This window comes from Globicephala melas, chromosome Y (genome assembly GCF_963455315.2).
Source record: "Globicephala melas chromosome Y, mGloMel1.2, whole genome shotgun sequence".
Taxonomy (NCBI): domain Eukaryota; kingdom Metazoa; phylum Chordata; class Mammalia; order Artiodactyla; family Delphinidae; genus Globicephala; species Globicephala melas.
Window position 1 is genome coordinate 3,958,809 of NC_083336.1, and position 21,265 is coordinate 3,980,073.

The window sequence follows — 21,265 nt, forward strand, 5'->3', positions numbered from 1 at the left end:
CAATAAACATCTCAAATAAACAATCTAACCTTACACCAACAGGAACTAGAGAAGAAGAGCAAACGAAAACCAAAGTTAGTGGAAGGAGAGCTTCCCTGGTGGTGCAGTGGTTGAGAGTCTCTCTGCTGATGCAGGGGACACGGGTTGGTGCCCAAGTCCTGGAAGATCCCACGTGCTGTGGAGCAGCTAGGCCCGTAAGCCATGGCCACTGAGCCTGCACGTCCAGAGCCTGTGCTCCACAATGGGAGAGGTCACAACTGTGAGAGGCCCATGTACCACACACACACACAAAAAAAGTTAGTGGAAGGAAAGAATTCATAAAGATCAGAGCAGAAATAAATGAAATAGAAAGAAAGAAAACAATTGCAAAGATTAATAAAACTAAAAGCTGATCCTTTGAGAAGATAAACAAAATTGATAAACTATTAGCCAGACTCATCAAGAAAAAGAGGGAGAGGACTCAAATCAGTAAAATTAGAAATGAAAAAAGGAGAAGTTACAAGAGAAACCACAATAATGCAAAGCATCCTAAGAGACTACAAGCAACTCTATGCCAATAAAATGGACAATCTGGAAGAAACGGACAAATTCTTAGAGAGGTATAACCTTACAACAGTGAACCAGGAAGAAATAGAAAATATGAACAGACCAATCACAAGTAATGAAATTGAAGCTGTGATTAAAAATCTTCCAAAAAACAAAAGTCCAGGACCAGATGGCTTCACAGGTGAATTCTATCAAATATTTAGAGAAGAGCTAACACCTATCCTTCTCAAACTCTTCCAAAATATAAAAGAGGAAAGAACACTCCCATACTGATCTACAAGGCCACCATCACCCTGATACCAAAACCAGACAGAGATACTACAAAAAAAGAAAATTACAGACCAATATCGCTGATGACGATAGATGCAAACATCTTCAACAAAATACTAATAGAATCAAACAACACATTAAAAGAATCACACACCATTATCAACTGGGATTTATCCCAGGGATGGAAGGATTCTTCAATATATGCAAATCAATCAATGTGATACACGATATTAATAAATTGAAAAAGAAAAACCACATGATCATCTCAATAGATGCAGAAAAGAATTGTCAAAATTCACCGATTTATGACAAAAATTCTCTAGAAAGTGGGCATAGAGGGAAACTACCTCAAAATAATAAAGGCCATATATAACAAACCCACAGCAAACTTCATTCCCAATGGTGAAATACTGAAAGCATTTCCTCTAAGATCAGGAAAAAGACAAAGTTGTCCACTCTCACCACTATTAGTCAACATAGTTTGGAAGTCCTAGCCATTGCAATCAAATGAGAAAAAGAAATCAAAAGAATACAAATTGGAAAAGAAGTAAAACGGTCACTGTTTGTGGATGACACAATACTATACATAGAGAATCCTATAGATGCCACCTGAAAACTACTAGAGCTAATCAATGAATTTGGTAATGTTGCAGGATACAAAATTAATGCACAGAAGTCTCTTACATTCCTATACACTAATGATGAAAAATCTGAAAGAAAAATTAAGGAAACACTCTCATTTACCATTGCAGCAAGAAAAATAAAATACCTAGGAATACCTACCTAGGGAGTCAAATAACTGTATGCAGAAAACTATAAGACACTGTTGAAAGAAATTAATGATGGTACAAACAAATGGAGAGATATACCATGTTCTTGGATTGGAAGAATCAATGTTGTGAAAATGACTATACTACTCAAAGCAATCTATAGATGCAATGAAATCCCTATCAAATTACCAATGGCATTATTTATGGAACTAGAACAAAAAAAATCTTAAAATATTTATGGAAATATAAAAGACCCCGAGTAGACAAAGCAGTCTTGAGGGAAAGAAATGAAGCTGGAGGAATCAGACTCCCTGACTTCAGACTATACTACAAAGCTACAGTAATCAAGACAAAACAGAAATATAGATCAATGGAAAAGGATAGAAATCCCAGAGGTAAACCCACGCACCTATGGTCAACTAATGTATGACAAAGGATGCAAGAATATACATTGCAGGAAAGACGGTCTCTTCAATAAGTCGTGCTGGGAAAACTGGAGAGCTACATATCAAAGAATGAAATTAGACACTTCCCTAACACCATACACACAAAAAAACTCAAAATGGATTAGAAACCTAAATGTAAGACTAGACACCATAAAACTCTTAGAGGAAAACAGAGAAAGAACACTCTTTGACATAAATCACAGCAAGATCTTTTTTGATCCACCTCTTAGAGTAATGGAAATAAAAATAAACAAATGGGACCTAATGAAACTTAAAAGCTTTTACAAGCAAAGGAAACCACAAACAAGATGAAAAGACAACCCTCAGGATGGGAGAAGATAATTGCAAACCAATCAGCACACAAAGGATTAATCTCCAAAATATATAAACAGCTCATGTCACTCAATATTAAAAAAACAAACAATCCAATCCAAAAGTGGTCAGAAAACCTAAATAGACATTTCTCCAAAGAAGACATACAGATGGCCAAGAAGCACATGAAAAGCTTCTCAACATCATTAATTATTAGAAAAATGGAAATCAAAACTGCAATGAGGTATCACCCACACCAGTTAGAATGGGCATTATCAGAAAATCTACAAACAACAAATGCTGGAGAGGGTGTGGAGAAAAGGGAATCCTCTCGCACTGTTGGTGGGAATGTAAATTGATACAGCCACTATGGAGAACAGTATGGAGGTTGCTTAAACAACTAAACATGGAATTACCATATGACCGAGCAATCCCACTACTGGACATATACCCAGAGAAAACCATAATTCAAAAAGACACATGCATCCCAATGTCCATTGCAGCACTATTTACAATAGCCAGGACATGGAAGCAACCTAAGTGCCCATTGACAGATGAATGGCTAAAGAAGATGTGGTATATATATACAATGGAATATTACTCAGTCATAAAAAGGAACAAAATTGGGTCATTTGTACAGACATGGATGGATCTAGAGACTGTCATACAAAGTGAAGTAAGTCAGAAAGAGAAAAACAAATATCATATATTAACACATATATGTGGAATCTAGAAAAATGGTACAGATGAACAAGTTTGCAGGGCAGAAATTAAGACACAGAGGTAGAGAGCAAATGTATGGATAACAAGGGGGGAAAGTGGTGAGGGTCTTGGTGGTATGATGAATTGGGAGATTAGGATTGACATATATGTACTAATATGTATAAATTGGATAACTAATAAGCACCTGCTGTATAAAAAATAAAATAAAATTCAAAAATAATAAAAATAATTTAAAAAAGAAGGAATCAATGATTAAACAGTAATTTTTAAAAAATTTTTAGAATTGGAAAACACTGCTAAATGATCGGTTCAAAGAAGAAATGTTTATATAAATTAGAGAATATTTTAAACTGAATGATAATAAAAAGTACTGGCAATCAAAATGTATGAGGTGAAGCTAAAGCAGTACTTAGAGAGTTTATACTTCAAGTGCCAACATAAGCAAAAAGAAAGGCTAATCAAATTTAACAGCGTATAAAAATGATAATATACAATGACAAAATTGAGTTTATCTCAATAAAACAATGTTTTAACATTAGAAAATTAAATTTGTTATAACATTACTAGATGAGTGGAGGGAAATAAAAAGAAAGAATCATACAACATGACAAAGTACAATTAATTCCAGGTGTGCAATAATGGTTTAACATAAACAAATCAATTAGTGTGATACAGAAATTAACATAGTGTAATATAAAAATCATATGCTCATCTCAAGAGATGCAGAGAAGTTATATAACAAAATAGAACATCCACTTATAATAAAAACTCTTCAAAAATGAGTAAGGCTGGAACATATCTCATTATATTAAAAGTCATATATGAAAACCCCACAGCTACCATACACAACAGTGAAGAGTTAAACGGTTTCTCTGTAAAATCTGGAACAGGAAAAAATGCCACATTTTAACTCTTTTATTCAACATAGCATTAGAAGTTCTAGACTGAGCATTCAGGTGAAAAAGAAATAAAAGTATTTAAATTGGAAAGAAAGAAGTAAGACTACAACTATTTGCAGAAGACATGATATTAAGTAGAGAATCCTAAAGTTCAAAATTTAGACCCAAAAAACTTTAGAAATAATGAATGAATTAAGGTTGCAATATACAAAAATTTTTTACATTTGTACAAGTAATACCAAACTGTTAAAGAAGTTAAGAAATCAATTCCATTCACAATTGCATCAAAATGAGTAAATTACCTAGGAATAAGTTTAACCAAGAAAGTAAAAGTCGGTAAAATAAAAACTATAGTTTAGTAGAAAGAATTGAAGCAGAGACAACAAAATTGAAAGATATTCCATGCTCATGAATGAAAAAATTAATGTCTGTACTACCCCCAGACAATCACAGATTTAATGCAATTCTTATCAAAATTCCAATGGCAGTTTTCAAAGAAATAGAACAAACAATATTAAAATATATATGGAATAAAAAAAGAATCTGATAAGATGAAACAATCGTGACAAAGAACAAAGTGGGAAGCATCATAGTTCCTAATTTCAAACTGTATTTCAAAGCTATACTTATCAAAACAGTATTGTTTGGCAGGACTGCTGGTGGATGTGTGAGTGATCAGGCCTCCTATCAGGGCGCAAGGACAGTTGAACAGGTCAGGATTCCCATAAGGTGCTGCTGTTTGTGGGCAAGCCCAGTGTCATGGTTCACAAAGCTCTCCTCCTGCTCTGGCCCATGGATTTTTGGGACTGACACATGAATCTATTGGTGGACTCTGTGCTGGGTTTTGTAGCCATGCCTGGGACTGCCATCTATGGAAAAAACAAACAGCAAAAAAAAAAAACGCTAGAATCTCTAGTTGGAAAAGCCTAGTACCCTGGTCCACAGATGGGCAGGCCTGATGCTGAGATCTCTGTGTTGGCCTTATGCTAGAGTCCCTTGAAATGCCTATTTCTACTTGTGTGAGTTTGGGCAGAATGTATCTTTCAAAGATTTTTTCCATGTCATCTAGGTGATCAAATTTGTGAGAGTTGTTCATAGCATTCCTTTATTAACTTTCTCTGTTTATGATCAGTAGTAATATCCCCTCTTAAATTTCTGATATTAGTAATATGTGCATTCTGTTTCATGAAAATTAGGGTTGTTGGAAGTTAAACATATGTTAATCTTTTGAATGAAACAGTTTTTCTTTGTTGATATTTTTCTAATTATTTTTCTGTTTCAATTTTATTGACTTCTGCCCTAACAGTTATTTTTTCCCTCTTCATTTGGTTTAGTTTGCCTTTTTCTTAGTATTTTAAGTGCAAGTTTGGTTTACTGGTTTTAGATTTGTTTTTTTTTTTTTTTTTTTTTTTGCTGTATGCAGGCCTCTCACTGCTGTGGCCTCTCCCACTGCAGAGCACAGGCTCCAGATGTGCAGGCCCAGCGGCCATGGCTCATGGGCCCAGCTGCTCCACGGCATGCAGGATCCTTCTGGACAAGGGCACAAACCCGTGTCCCGTGCATCTGCAGGCAGACCCCCAAACACTGCGCCACCAGGGAAGCCCCTAGAGTATTTTTTTAAACAGAGGCATTCAAAGCTATAAGTTTTTCTCTAAGCACTGATTTTGCTGCATCCCAGAAACTTGGATAAGTTGTGTCTCCAATATTTTTCAATACAAAATCTTTAAAATTTCTTGACTTCTTTGATCCAAATGTTCTCTAGAAGTGTGTTTTCATTTACAAGTGTTTTGAGATTTTTCCAGCATGTTTCTCTCATTTTTTTTCAGTTGAACTGCACTATCATCTGAAAGCAGACATTTGTGTTATTAAATCAACAAAATGTGTTAAAGTGCACTTAAGATGAGAATTTGTCTATCTTGGAGGATATTTCATATGTGCTTTAGAAAATATTTATTCTGCCGTTGTGGGAGTAAGTATTAATATATATACGTCTATTAAAATAAGCTGATTTATGGTGCTGTTCACTTCAACTTTGTCCTTGCTGACTTTCTGTCTATGCGCTCTCTCAATTATTGAAAAAAGTTGTTGAAGTTTCCAACTATAATAAGAAATGTATGTCTTTTCCCTTTTATCTGTTTTGCATACATATCTTGATACTGTTAAGTAAGCATACACTAAGGATTTTTAAGTTGTTTCAAAGAGTTGTTTGACTTTTGGTTATGTAATGCTCATATTTACTCTTCATAAATTTCTTGCTCAGAAATCAGCTTTGTTTGAAACTAAAATAGGTATTCTGGCATCCTTTTTTTTCTTCGTGGTACGCGGGCCTCTCACTGCTGTGGCTTCTCCCGTTTCGGCGCACAGGCTCCGGATGCGCAGGTTCAGCGACCATGGCTCACGGGAGCAGCCGCTCCACGGCATGTGGGATCTTCCTGGACCGGGGCACGAACCCATGTGCCCTGCATTAGCAGGCGGACTCTCAACCACTGCGCCACCAGGGAAGCCCTCTGGCATCCTTTTGATTAACGTTAGCATGGTATATCTTTCTCATCCCTTTGCTATTAGTGCATATAGTTTCAAAGTTGGTTTCTTCTGGAAAAGTTATAGTTTTGCACTTCTTTTCATGCGTGCACACTGACAGTTTCTGAAATTTTTGCTGCTGTATAATTGACATATAACATTATATTAGTTTCAGATGTACAACATAATGATTTAATATGCGTGTATATTGCAAAATAATCACCACAATAAATCTTAACATCCATTACCATGTTTATTTTGCTGGCAGGAAAGGCAGACTCCACTCTGACACTGAGGCAGTATATTTCCTGAAAAGGAGAGAAAGCATAAAAGAGGTGAGTGGAGGGTGGGGGGAGATAGTCTGCCCAGCCATGTGTGCTGCAGTTGGAGGAACAAGTTGCCCTTACTGAGTAGAGACTACAGTAGCAGGGAGGGGGAAAATAGGCAAAGACAACAAAAATAAATCATACTGTCTCCCCTGGAAGGTAAGAGGAATTCCAAGGTCCACTGGAACTCTTCACTTGAGGATCCCTGTACTGAGCCATGGGCACACACAAAGCCCAAAATGCTGAATATACACCTCTTCCTATTCTGCCACCATCCTTGTTTTTTTCTGCACCTAACTTTATTTGAAGATAACACTAGTGAGAGAAATCAAAATCTTGTACTACAGCACCATCTCTGAAAAAAAAAAAAAAAGGAAGGCTCCAAACTATCAACCTTATATATTCTTACAATCAAAGTGAACAAAGCCTTGCATAAATAAGAAAGGTGTTTGCTACTTCAAATGCAGATCAGAGGCACTTTTCATCAAACACTGTGAATAAAATCATGGTACTACATTATCACAAAAAACTAACAATGTTATGCAACTGAACCGAAAGATATAAAATATTGCCATCAAAATGTTAATGGATTTAAAATAGGTGTTATGAAAAATTGATGAGCTACAGGAAAACTCAGAAAGGCAATCTCAGAACGAAGTTAACTAAAGAAGGAGTACTTTACTTAAAAAGACTACAATTCCAAAAAAGAAAAAAACAAATTCTGGAGCAAAAGAACTCCATAAATGTGGTAAAAAGTGCCCTAGAATGCACTAGAAATAGATCAGATTACATGGAAGAGAGTATTAGTGAACTCAAATAGAAACTCGTCATAATTCAGAGGAAGATGTGTGAGAGCTAAGATTTTTTAAAAGGGAAGAAACCTTTCTTGCCTGAAAACCTTTCTTGCTAGAAAACCTTTCTTGCTAGAACTATATGACTTCGTGGGAAAGGCTAATAAAAGAATAATGATTATTCCAGAAGAAGAGAGGGAAAGGAGAACAAAGAGCTTAGTTAAAGAGATAATACCTGGGAACTTCCCAAACCTGGGAAAACAACAGGAAATTAAAGTTCACAAAACCAGCATACCACCTTATTACCTCAATGAAAAGTTTAAAAGACCTCCAAGATATATCGAAACTGTGTAAGGTCAGTGACAAGAAAAGAATTTAAACATTAGCCAGGAGAGAAAAACACAGTTAACCTATATAAGTATACCCATTAGGCTATCAGCAGATTTTTCAGCAGAAATTCTATAGGTCAGGGGATATTAGAATGGCATACTCAAAACATTAAAAGATAAAAACTGACAGCCAAGACTATTTTGTCCTGCAAATTTATGTTTTATAGATAAAAAAACACTTGGCTTTTCAAGACAGAGAAAAGCTGAGAGATTTTACCAACACTGGATCTGCATAACAAAGAATGTGAAAGGAGCTCTTCAAATGAAATAAAAAGATAAAAATACACAAACAAATCTGATTCAGATGATATATTCAGAATTAGAATATTGTACCTCTTTTTAGGAATAGTATATTCAAATCTTAACTATAACACAAAGGATAAAAAAAAAGAAGTATTACAAATAAACATAGCCTTGTCTTGTTTCTGATCTTAGTGGAAATGCTTTCAGTTTTTCACCATTGAGGATGATGTTGGCTGTGGGCTTGTCATATATGGCCTTTATTATGTTGAGGAAAGTTCCCTCTATGCCTACTTTCTGGTGGGTTTTTATCATAAATGGGTGTTGAATTTTGTCAAAAGCTTTCTCTGCATCTATTGAGATGATCATATTGTTTTTCTCCTTCAATTTGTTAATATGGTTTATCACATTGATTGATTTGCGTATATTGAAGAATCCTCGCATTCCTGGAATAAACCCCACTTGATCGTAGTGTATGATCCTTTTAATGTGCTGTTGGATTCTGTTTGCTAGTATTTTGTTGAGGATTTTTGCATCTATGTTCATCAGTGATATTAGCCTGTAGTTTTCTTTCTTTGTGACATCCTTGTCTGGTTTTGGTATCAAGGTGATGGGAATATGAATTGGTACAGCCGCTATGGGGAAAGTATGGAGGTTCGTGAAAAGATTACAAATAAAACTACCATATGACCCAGCATTCCCACTACTGGTCATATACCCTGAGAAAACCATAATTCAAAAAGAGTCATGTACCAAATTATTCATTGCTGCTCTATTTACAATAGCCAGGAGATGGAAGCAACCTAAGTGTCCATCATCAGATGAATGGATAAACAAGATGTGGCAGGCTTTCCCTGGTGGTACAGTGGTTGAGAGCTTGCCTGCCGATGCAGGGGACACAGATTCGTGCCCAGTCCGGGAAGATCCCACGTGCCCTGGAGCAGCTAGGCCCGTGAGCAATGGCCGCTAAGCCTGCTTATCCGGAGCCTGTGCTCCACAATGGGAGAGGCCATAATAGTGAGAGGCCCACGTAACACACACACACACACACACACACAAAGAAGATATGACACATATATACAATGGAATATTGGCCATGAAAAGAAACATAATTGAGTTATCTGTAGTGAGGTGGATGGACCTAGAATCTGTCATACAGACTGAAGTAAGTCAGAAAGAGAAAGACAAATACTGTATGCTAAAATATATATATGGAATCTAAGAAAAAAAATGTCATGAAGAACCTAGGGGTAAGACAGGAATAAAGACACAGACCTACTAGAGAATGGACTTGGGGATATGGGGTGGGGGAAGTGTAAGCTCTCACAAAGTGAGAGAGTGGCATGGACATATATACACTATAAAACGTAAAATAGATAGCTAGTGGGAAGCAGCCGCATAGCACAGAGAGATCAGCTCTGTGCTTTGTGACCACCTAGAAAGGTGGGTTAGGGTGGGTGGGAAGGAGGGAGACGCAGGAGGGAAGAGATATGGGAATATATGTGTATGTATAACTGATTCACTTTGTTATGAAGCAGAAGCTAACACACCATTGTAAAGCAATTGTACTCCAATAGAGATGTTTAAAAAATTAAAAAAATAAAATATAAAAATAAAGGCTGGAGTGGTTGTGGAGAAAAGGGAACACTCTTGCACTGTTGGTGGGAATGTAAATTGATACAGCTACTATGGAGAACAGTATGGAGGTTCTTTAAGAATGTTAAAAAAAATAAAATTGTTTTTTTCACATTCTCTTTCTGATATTTCATTATTATTTTATAGAAACACAATAGATTTCTGTGTATTAATCATGTATCTTGCAACCTTGTTGAATTTATTGTTTAATTCTAATAAGTTTCGGATGGGGAATTTAGGGTTCTCTGTATATTGTACCATGCAACCTGACAGTTTTACCTCTTCTAATCCAATTTGGTTACAGTTTTTATTTTTTTCTCATATGATCTATGGCTAGGACTTCTAATACTATATTAAATACAATTCTTCTCTTGTTCCTAAATATAATGGGAAGGTTTCCAGGTTTTCATGTTTGAATATGATGTTGGCTGTGGGTTTGGTATAAATTTTCTTTATTATATTGTGATATGTGTCCTCTATACACATTTTGATGAGGATGTTTATTATGAATTGATGTTGAATTATGTCATCCTCCCTTCTTTTTTTTTTTTTTGCATCTGTTGAGATGTTCATGTGATTGTTATATTTCCTTTTCTTAACGTGGTGTATCACACTGATTCATGTGCATATGTTGAGCCATCCTTGTGAATGTGGAATTAATGCAACTTGATCATGGGGTAAAATATTTTAAATATATTGTCACATTCAAATTTTTAACATTTTATTGAGAAATTTTACAACTATATTTACCAAAGATATTGATCTGTAATTTTCTTTTTTCTTTTTCTTTGTTTTGTTTTGTTTTTTTGTTTGTTTTTATCGTGTCTTCATCTGGTTTTGGAATCAGATTAATGTTGGTCTCACAGAATGAATTTGTGAGTATTTGCACCTGTTCAATTTTTTGTAATTGTTTGACAAGTATAGGTGTTATTTTTCTTATATTTTTGTTACTTCCCTGTGACACTATCAGATCTCTGACTTTTTTTTACATTGGAAGTTATATTTATTACAAAGGCAATTTCACCTGTAATGATCTGTCTGTTTATTCATGATATAATTCTAGAATTTGTCAATTTCTTATAGGTTATTTGGTCTGTATGTAATTATTTATAGCATGCTTTTTTCATATTTCTGTAGTATCAATTTTTATTTCTCCTGTTTCATTTCATGTCTCATTAATCTGCGTCCTCTCTTCTTTCTTCTTGTTGAGCCTGGCTAAAGTTTTACAACTTTTTTTCCTTTTCCAAAAATCAAATCATGTTTTTATTGATCTTTTTTATTTTTTTAAACTATTTTACATTGAAGTTTAGATGATTTACAAGATTGTGTTAGTCTCGGATGTACAGCTTAGTGATTCAGGCTTTTCTGTGGGTTTTTTATTTCAGGTTATATTCCATTACAAATTATTACCAGATATTGGATATAATTCCCTGGAGTGTATAGTAAACCAGTTTTGCTTATCTATTTTATTTATAGTAGTTTGTATCTGTTAATTTCACACTCTTAAGATGTTTCTCCCACATGTCTTTCCCCTTTGGTAACCATAAGTGGTATTTTTTTGTATGTCTGTGATTCTGTCTCTCTTTGTATGTCAATTCATGAGAGTTTTTTTCTTTTTTTTAAATCTCCTGAAGTCTAGAAATTATACCTCCAGCTTTGTTCTAATTTTTTTTCCCAATTGCTTTGATAATTTTAGGTCTTTTGTTGTTCCATACAAATTTTAGAATTGTTGGTTCTAGTTTTGTCAAAAACATCATGGATAATTTGATAGAAATCACATTAAATCTGTAATTTGCTTTGGATAGTATGGCCATTTTCACAATATTAATTCTTCCAATCCAAGAACATGGAATACCTTACATCCTTTTTTATCATGTTCAGTTTTCTTTGTCAGTGTTTTTCAGTTTTCACCGTTTACAGTTTTCATCTCCTCAGTTATTTTCCTGTTTTTCTTTCTTTCTTTTTTTTTAATCCAATCAAGTGTTTGCTTTTTATTTCCTTTCAATTTCTGGTATTTCATTGTTAGTGTAACAAAACACAACAGATTTATAGGTATTAATCTTCTATCTGTTACATTGCTGAATCTATTAGTTCTAATAGCTTCTGTGTGGAGTCTAGGGTTTTCTGTATAGAGTATCATGTCATCTGCATTCAATGATACTTTTACCTCTTCCATTACATTTGGATACTTTTTTCTTTCTTTCTTTCGTTTTTTCTCTCTCTCTGCTTAGGCTAAGTCTCTCAGTACTATGTTGAAAAAATTAGTGACTGTGGGTATCCTTAGTATTGCTTCTGATTTTACCTTTTCATTAGTGAATATTATGTTGGCTGTGGATTTTCATAATTGGCCTTTATTATGTTGAGTATGTTCTATTCAAACCCACTTTGGTGAGAATTTTTATCCGGGATGGTTGTTGAATTTTCTCAGATGATTTTTCTGTGTCTATTGAGATGTTCATGTGATCTTGTCTTAACTTTTATTAATGTGGTGTATCACACTGAATGATTTGTATATCTCTAATTTTTCCTTTTGACAATGGAATGACTATACCTTGATCATGGTGTATGATCTTCTTTCATATATTGTTGGATTGTTTGCTAATATTTTATTGAAGATTTTTGTATGTAGGTTTATCAAAGATATTGGCCTGTAATTTTTATTTTTGTAGTGTTTCTATGTGATCTTCATATCAGGGTTATGGGGGCCTAACAGAATAATTTGGGAGTGTTCCCAAATCTTCAGTTTTTTGCAATAGTTTGAGATGGATTGGCATATTTTTTACACCGTACGTTTGGTATAATTCCCCAATGAAGCTGTCTGGTTCTAGACATTTTTTTAAAATTACAGATTGTGTTTCACTGTTCATGTTGGACTGTTCAATACTATGTTTATTCTTCAGTCAGTATTGGCAGGCTTAGCAGGCCATAGGTTTCTAGAAATTCGTCTACTTCTACGGTATTCTAATTGTTTTCATATAATTCTTCATAATATTCTCTTATGATTTTAAAAAATTTCTATGGTGTGGATTGTTATTTCTTCTCTTTCAAGTTGTATTTTGTGTATTTGAGACTTCTCTCTTTTCTTTTTGATGAGTGTGGCAGGGGTTTGTCAGTTTTGTTTATTGTATCAAAAAACCAACTCTTGGTCTTCCCTGGTGGCACAGTGGTTGAGAGTCCACCTGCCGATGCAGGGGACACAGGTTCGTGCCCCGGTCTGAGAAGATCCCACATGCTGCGGAGCAGCTGGGCCCATGAGCCATGGCCACTGAACCTGCGTGTCCAGAGCCTGTGCTGCACAATGGGAGAGGCCACAACAGTGAGAGGCCTGCGTACCAGAAAAAAAAAAACAAAACAAAACAAAAAACAACTGTTTTTATGTTGGTCTTTATAATAGTTTTGTTTTTATCTTTATTTTATTTATTTCCCCTCTGACCTTTAGTATTTCCTTCCTTCTAAGCTGACTTTAGGCTTTTATTGTTCTTTTTCTTTTTCTAATGTTTTTAGGAGGTGCATTATGTTGTTTATTTGATATTTTACTTGTTCTTGAAGATGACTAGTATCAGTATAATCTTCTCTTTTAGAATTGCTTTTGCTGTGTAACATAAATTTTGAACTTGTGTTTTTATTTTTGTTTGTCTTGTATTTTATAATTTATTGTCTCATTTTATCATTGACTCACTGGTTTTAGTAGGATGGTTTTTAGTCTCCATATGCTTTGCTTTTTTCTGTTTTTCTTTTTGCAGTTGATTTCTAGTTTCATTCCATTGTGGTTGAAAACAATTATATAATTTATATTATCTTAATTTATTGAGGCTTTTGTTTTCTCGCCTAGTATGTGATCTACCCTGGAGAGAATATTTCACGTGTATTTACAAAGAAAATATATTCTGTTGTTTGGGGAAATAATGTTCTGTAAACATCAATTAAGTTACCTTGTCTATTGTGTCATTTAAGATTATTAATTTTCTCTTTGGATGATTTCTTTATTGAAGTTGGTGAGGTGTTACAGACTATTTCTTTTTGTTGTCAATTTCTCCTTTTATGTCTCTTAGTATTTTCTTTGTAAGTTTAGGTGCTCCTGTGCTAGGTGCATATATGTTGACAAGTGTAAGATCATTTTTGTATTAATCCCTTTATCATTATATGAGTCCCTGCTTTGTCATTAGTTGTAGGATATATTTTAGACTCTATTTTGTCTTATATGCTTAATGTTACCCCTGTGTTCTTGTCAATTACATGAAATATCTTTTCTCATCCCCTCACTTTCAGCCTATGTGTGATTTTACCCTATAGTTAGCCTCTTGTTGGCAGGATATTGAAGGGACTTTTATTTTTATCCAGTCAACCACCTTGTGTCTGTTTATTGGAGTACTTCATCTATTGACACTTAAAGTAATTATTGATAGGTATTTACTCTTTTCTATTTTATTACTTGTTTTCCAGTGTGTTGGTATTCTTTTCTTTTCATTTCTTCTTTTGGGGTCTCCAGCTGTGGTTTGATGATTTTCTTTAGTAATATGCTTGGGTTCATTTCTTTTTTTTTTGCTGTATAAATCATAAGTTTTTAACCTATAAAAACATATATGGACCCCATGGTAACTATGTTGCCCCATAATTATATCTTTTAGCTTTAAATATATAGTCATTAATGTCCAAACATATTCTAAAATGTTTTTACTCCTTTCCCCTAAAATTTATGGTAATGATATCATCTTTTACATCTTCAGGCTTATTCATTTACTGTTTATTTTAGTTATAGTTGATTTTACTATATTTCTGTCTCTTAATCTGCATACTGACTTATTTTTGTGAACTTCAATAGTTACTATATATTTGTGTTTCCTATTGGATTTTCCTTTTCCTGTAGATTCTTACTTCTTTTCTATTTAAAGGAGACTCTTCAATATTTCTTTTTTATTTAACTATAGTTAATTTACAATATTGTGTTAGTATCTGGTGTAGAGCTTCAGATTATTTTCCACTATAGTTTATTATAAGATACTGAATGTGGTTTTCTGTGTTTTACAGTGAATCCTTGCTTCTTATCTGTTTTATATATAGAGGTGTGATCTGTTAAGCCCATACTCTTCATTTAATTATCACCACTGCCTTTCCCCGTTGGTACCCATAAGTCTGTTTTCTATATGTATGAGTCTGTTTCTGTTTTGTAAATAAGTTTCATTTGTATTATTTGATTTAGATTCCACATATAAATGATATGTAATATTTGCCTTTCTTTAACTTACTTCACTTAGTATGATAATCTCTAAGTTCATCAGTGTTGCTACAAAGGACAATATTTTATTCTTTTTATGGCTGAGTAATATTCCGTTGTGTATACACACCATATCATCTTTAACCACTCATCTGTTGGTGCACACTTGGATTGTTCCTTGTCTTGGGAACTGTGAATAGTTCTGCTGTGAACATTGGGGTATATGAATCTTTCAAATTATTGTTTTCATATTTTCTAGATATATTCCCAAGAGTGGGATTATTGAATAATATCATTGTTCTATTTTTAGTTTTTAAAGGAAACTTCACACTATTTTCTTAGTGGCTGCCACAATTTACATTCTCACCAACAGTGTCCAAGGATTCCCTTTTCTCCACCCTCTCTCCAGCACTATTTGTAGACTTTTTGATGATAGCCATTCTGACTGTTGTAAGCTGATAACTCTTTGGAGTTTTGCTTTGCATTTCTCTAATAAGTAACTATTTTCATGTGTCTTGCCCACCTGTATGTCTTCTTTGGAGAAATGTCTATTTAGGTCTTCACTCATGTGCTATTACCTTGTTTGGTTATTTATATTCAGTTGTATGAACTTTTGTATATTTTGGAATTTAAGCTCTTGTTGGTCGCATTATTTGAAAGTATTTTCTCCAGTCCATAGGTTGTCTTTTTGTTTTGTTGATCATTACATTTGTAGAGCAAGCTTTTAAGTTTGACTAGGGACCATTTATTTATGTTTGCTTTCATTTCTTTTGCCTTGGTAGACTAAGAATATTACTACAATTTATGTCAGAGAATGTTTTGCCTATGTTCTCTTCAAGGAGTTTTATGGTGACATGTCTTATACTGAAGACTTTCAGTCATTTTGAGTTTATTGTTATGTATGGTGTGAGGCTGTGTTCTAATTTTATTCATTTACATAAGGTGGTCCAGCTTTCCCAACACCATTTACTTAAGAGACTACCTTTCTGCATTGTGTATTCTGGCCTCCTTTGTCAAATATTAACTCACTGCAGGTAAGTAGGTTTATTTCTGGGCTCTCTATTTTGTTCCATTGATGTGTATGTCTGGTTTTGTGCCAATACCATGCTGTTTTGATTACTGTAGGTTTGTAGTATTGTCTAAAGTGTGGGAGGTTTATGCCTCCAGCTTTGTTCTTCTTTCCTTGGAATAGCATTGACAATCTGGTGAGTTTTGTCTTTGTGAGTGTGTGTGTGTGTTATTTCATATAAATTTTAGTATTATTTGTTCTACCTCTGTAAAAAATGTCTTGAATATTTGGATAGGGATAGCATTAAATCTGTTGATTGTTTTGGGTGGTATGGCCACTTTATCAGTATCAATGTTTCCAATCTAATAGCAGGGAATATCTTTCCATTAATTTTTATCTTCAATTTTTTTTTTTACATCTTACTGCTCTCCACAGCTTTATTTTTAACATTTAACATCTTTATGGGAGTAAAATTGCTTTATAATGGTGTGTTAGTTTCTGCTTTATAACAAAGTGAATCAGCTATACATATACATATATCCCCATATCTCTTCCCTCTTGCATCTCCCTCCCTCCCACCTTCCCTATCCCACCCCTCTAGGTGGTAACAAAACACCAAGCTGATCTCCCTGTGCTATGCGGCCACTTCGCACTAGCTATCACTTTCACCTTTGGTAGTGTATATATGTCCGTGCCACTCTCTCACTTTGTCCCAGCTTACCCTTCCCCTCCCCGTGTCCTCAAGTCCATTCTCTACATCTGCGTCTTTATTCCTATCCTTCCCTTAGGTTCTTCATAAACTTTTTTTTTTAAGGTTCCATATGTATGTGTTACCATATGGCATTTGTTTTTCTCTTTCTGACTTACTTCACTCTGTATGACAGACTCTTTTTACCATCTTCAAGTTTTTTTAATCATTGTTTTATATTTCTCAGTTTATAGGGCTTTTACATCCTCACTTAGGCCTCTTCCTAGGCTATTGTATTTTTTGAGTCAATTTTAAATGATAATATTTTTTTAATATTTTAACTTTTTTATCTGATATTTTATTGTTAGTGTAAAGAAATGCAACAGATTTCTCTATATATTGATCTTGTATCCTCCTAGCTTGCTGAATTCATTTATTAGTTATAATAGTTTTTGTGAGCTTTTTTTAAAGGGCTTTCTATAAGGAGTGTCATGTCATCTGCATACAATGACAATTTCACCTATTCCCTTACCATTTGGATATGGTGTTTTTCTTGTCTGATTGCTGTGGCTAGAATTTCCAATAGTATATTGAATAGAAGTGGAGAGAATGGGCATCCTTGTTTTTTTCCCCAGAATTTAATTGGGAGGCTTTTAACTTTTCACTGTTGAGTATTATATTGGCTGTGGATTGGTTATAAATGCCTCTTATTGTGTTGAGATATGTTGTCTCTATACTCATTTTGGTGAGATTTTTTATCATGAATGAATGTTGAATTTTATCAAATGCTTTTTCTGCAGAAAGCATGATCATGTTGACATGATCATGTTGTTCCTTTCTTCTGTTGATGTGCTGTCAACATTTCTGTTAGGTGTGTTTAGTATTGGTGAATTCTTTTAGTTTTTGCTTATCTGAGAAGCTCTTTATTTTTTCTTCAATACTAAATGACAATCTTGCTGGGTAGTGTACCTATATTGCAGGTCTTTTTCTTTCAGGATTTAGATATATATCATGCTACTTTCTACTGGCCTGTAATATCTCTGCAGAGAAATTAGCTGATAGCCTTATGGGGATTACCTTGTATATGACTATTTTTTTCTACTACTTTTAGAATTCTCTGTTTATCTTTAACTTTTGTCATTTTTATTGTGATATATCTTGGTGTTGGCCTCTTTGTGTTCATCTTATTTGGGTGTCTATGTACTTTCTGTACCTGGATATGTTTCTTTCTTCAGGTTTGGAAAGATTTTAGCCATAATTTCCTCAAATACATGTTTGATCCCTCTTCTCTCTCTTCTTCTGGAATGTCTATAATGTAAATGTTTGGCATGTTTAAAGTTATCACGGATATATCCTAGATTACTTTCAAGTTTTGTTCAGTTTTCTTTCTGCTACTCTTCTGATTGGGTGATTTTCATTGTTCTATATTCCATATCATTTATGCTTTCTTCTGTATCACTCAGTCTGCTCTTTATTCCTTTTATGTGTTTTTAATTTCAGCTATCAAATTATCTATTTTTGTTTGGTCTTCTTTATATTTTCTTGTTTCTTGTTAAACTGATTTTACTGTCCATGTTTTGAATTCTTTATCCAGTAATTTTTTTCTTTCTGTTTCATTATTACTTTTTTCCAACTGTTTTCTCTTGCTTCTTCAGTTGAGAGTAGTTCCTCTGCCTTTTCATTTTACTTAACTTTCTCTGCCTCTATGAATTTAGGTGATACAGTTATATATTGTGGCCTTGAAATGGTATTTTTATGTGACACTGTTTCTATACATACTGTGTGTGCTTTGATGGGAGGCTTAGATTTGAGGTGGACCCCAGTCATCAGTTTCCTCAGGGTGTGCTCACTGCTATCACTTCAGCCGTGGGTTGGGCTGTAAGCGGAGAAGCTGGAGCTTGCACAAGTATGATGCAACACTTCCTCTCTAGTGGTCATCTTTACCCTGTCAGTGGTTGTATCTGATACCAGGATTTTGTGGCAGAAATTCTGATGATGGACTTGAGTTGGCTCTGTTCCCTTAAGTGTGATTTTTTTCTTCCTCCCCCAGAAGGGCTGCTGGCTGAAGGTCCATGGGTTCTCAGGCCTGGTGTTGTTATGTTGGTGAGTGATGTCAGTACCTTGAGGGTGGCCAGGGCCAATTTTGACCTACTTGTGGATGCAGCTGATACCCAGGAGTCCCAGTGATAACGCCAGACCACTTGTTGGTGAAGCCTATTCCTTCTGTCTCTCTCTGCAGGACCCTTGGTGTCCTGAAGTTAAGGTCAACCCAATGGTGTGCAGAGCTGTATCCTGAGAGCTGGGTTTGGGACCTTGAAGGTCCTGAAGCTAGTGCCAGTTCATTGGTGGGCAGGACAATGTCCTGTGTTCCCTGTGCATGGGTTCAAGTTTCAGGGCATCTGGGGCCTCAGGGGGTCTTAAGGAAGCTGGACTGCTGATTAATTGTGCTCTGTCCCCATCCAGGTAGTTGTTTGGCCTGAGATAAGACTTACTTATGCTGACAGGCTGGTGGGTGGGGTCAGGTCCCTATGATAATAAGCTAGAGGGAAAATTCCAAAATGGTACTTGGGGGCCCTAACATCCTCTTGGTAGAACGAGGTCCCCAAGATAGCAGCCTATAACTTCTATGTTCCCAGGGTGTGTGTCAGTTGCCTCTTGTCTTTCTGAGAGGCTCTGCACTATCACCAGTGGGTCTGATCCACGATATTTTGCAATTACTGCTTATATTATTGGTCTCAGTGCTCATGAGATTTTCTGTGCACTCTTTAAGAGCAGAGTCTCTATTTCCTACATCTCTCTATCTCTCCTAAATTAAGCCTCACTTGTCTTCACAACCAAACAGTCTGTGGGCTTATCTTCCTGGCTGAGGACCTCCAGGCTTGGGGTCCCAATGTGTAACTCTTACTCCCTGCAATTGTTAATTATCTTCCCATTTGTGTGTTACCTCCCTAGTGGTATGGGTTTTTACCTCTACTCGTCCCCTCCTACCTCTCTTGGTTTGGATACTTCTTTCTATCTTTAGTTGTAGAGATCTTTTCTGTTAGTCTTCAAGTATTTCTCATCCATAGTTGCTCTCTATATAGGTGTGATTTGGGTGTGCCTGTAAGAGAAGGTGAGCTCAGGGTCTTCCTGTTCCACCATCTTGTTCACTCCATAGTGGTGAAAACTTTAAAATTTTACACTCTTAGCAACTTTCAAATATCGAATATGACATGGATAACTACAGTTGTTTTTGGCTTGTAAGAACCCGTTATTTTACCAGCAAATGTGTTTATTTGGGAACAGCAAAGAATTGCAATTCAGGACATGCAACCTATGGTGAAGCACAAGCAAGTCCAGAAAACAAAGGAGGGAAGTATTCTTTTACAGAGGAAAAGGGGAGTTGGGAAAAGCTCTTATATACAGAGATTCCATTGAAAAAACTGTGATCTTGGATTGTAGTAGGTTTTTATTGGCTAATATAGGAGTAAAACTCTTACTGTTGAAGATGCAAAGTTTTGTTTCTTCCTGTTGGGTCTGCAATTGACATGGAGTGGTAGGGAATGAGAGCATCCCCTCTGGTCTACAAACTCCACTTAAAATGAAGTATCTCTTAATTAATGGTTCTATCCTTGTGGTGTGCATTATATCCCCAGATCTCATTCACATTTTAATTGGAGGTTTATACCCTTTGATCACCTTCAACTTTTATCTCTACTCCCCATCCCACCCCTAGTGACCATAATTTTTTTCCCCAAAAGACAGGAACAGATTCGCTCTGACCCAGTTATTAGAAAATAATCATGACAAATCTCGTATAGAGAAAATCCATTGGTGCACCTCAATGCCCTGACTCTATAAGACCCCTCACACAAGCACTACTGACATGAGGGATTTCAGATGTAAAACTACCCAGCTGGAAGCACACTGTATCAGGCAGTTATGAGGGACAGGTAGGCACATCCACACTGGTCCAGAATGTAGAGTGATTCAGAAAATACACTTGGGTTGAAGCCCTCTATTGCCATCTATACCTTTTGCTGTTTTAAGGTTCTGTGGTGACCCAAGTCTCTTAAAGCCTTAAAATTGAGGCGGGACATAATGTTGCATATTCAGAGAAACATGAAGTTGCACATGGACCGAATGTTGGAGAGGGAGCACATGGATCCAGGGCTCCATTCAAATTCTGCCTTGGTGCCCTGGCACAGAATCTCTATAGTTTTTCACCTTGTGAAGAAAATCTGGGATCTCCAAGTCCCCTGCTGTCCCCATTGTAGCCACATTCTTCTTCTTCAGCCTAACTGTCTGTGCAGTAATTTGAAGGAAGCAAGGAAGGTCTTGATCATTGCAGACCAGTAAAGAATTGAAGTTTTCTGTTTCTTTGAGTTTTTATTTTTTAATCCAAATAAATGGGAGGTGATATGGTATTTTCTTTAACCTGTCTCAGTTGGAATAGTGCCCTCATGTTTCATCCATGTTTTCACATATGACAGAATTTTTTTCTCAT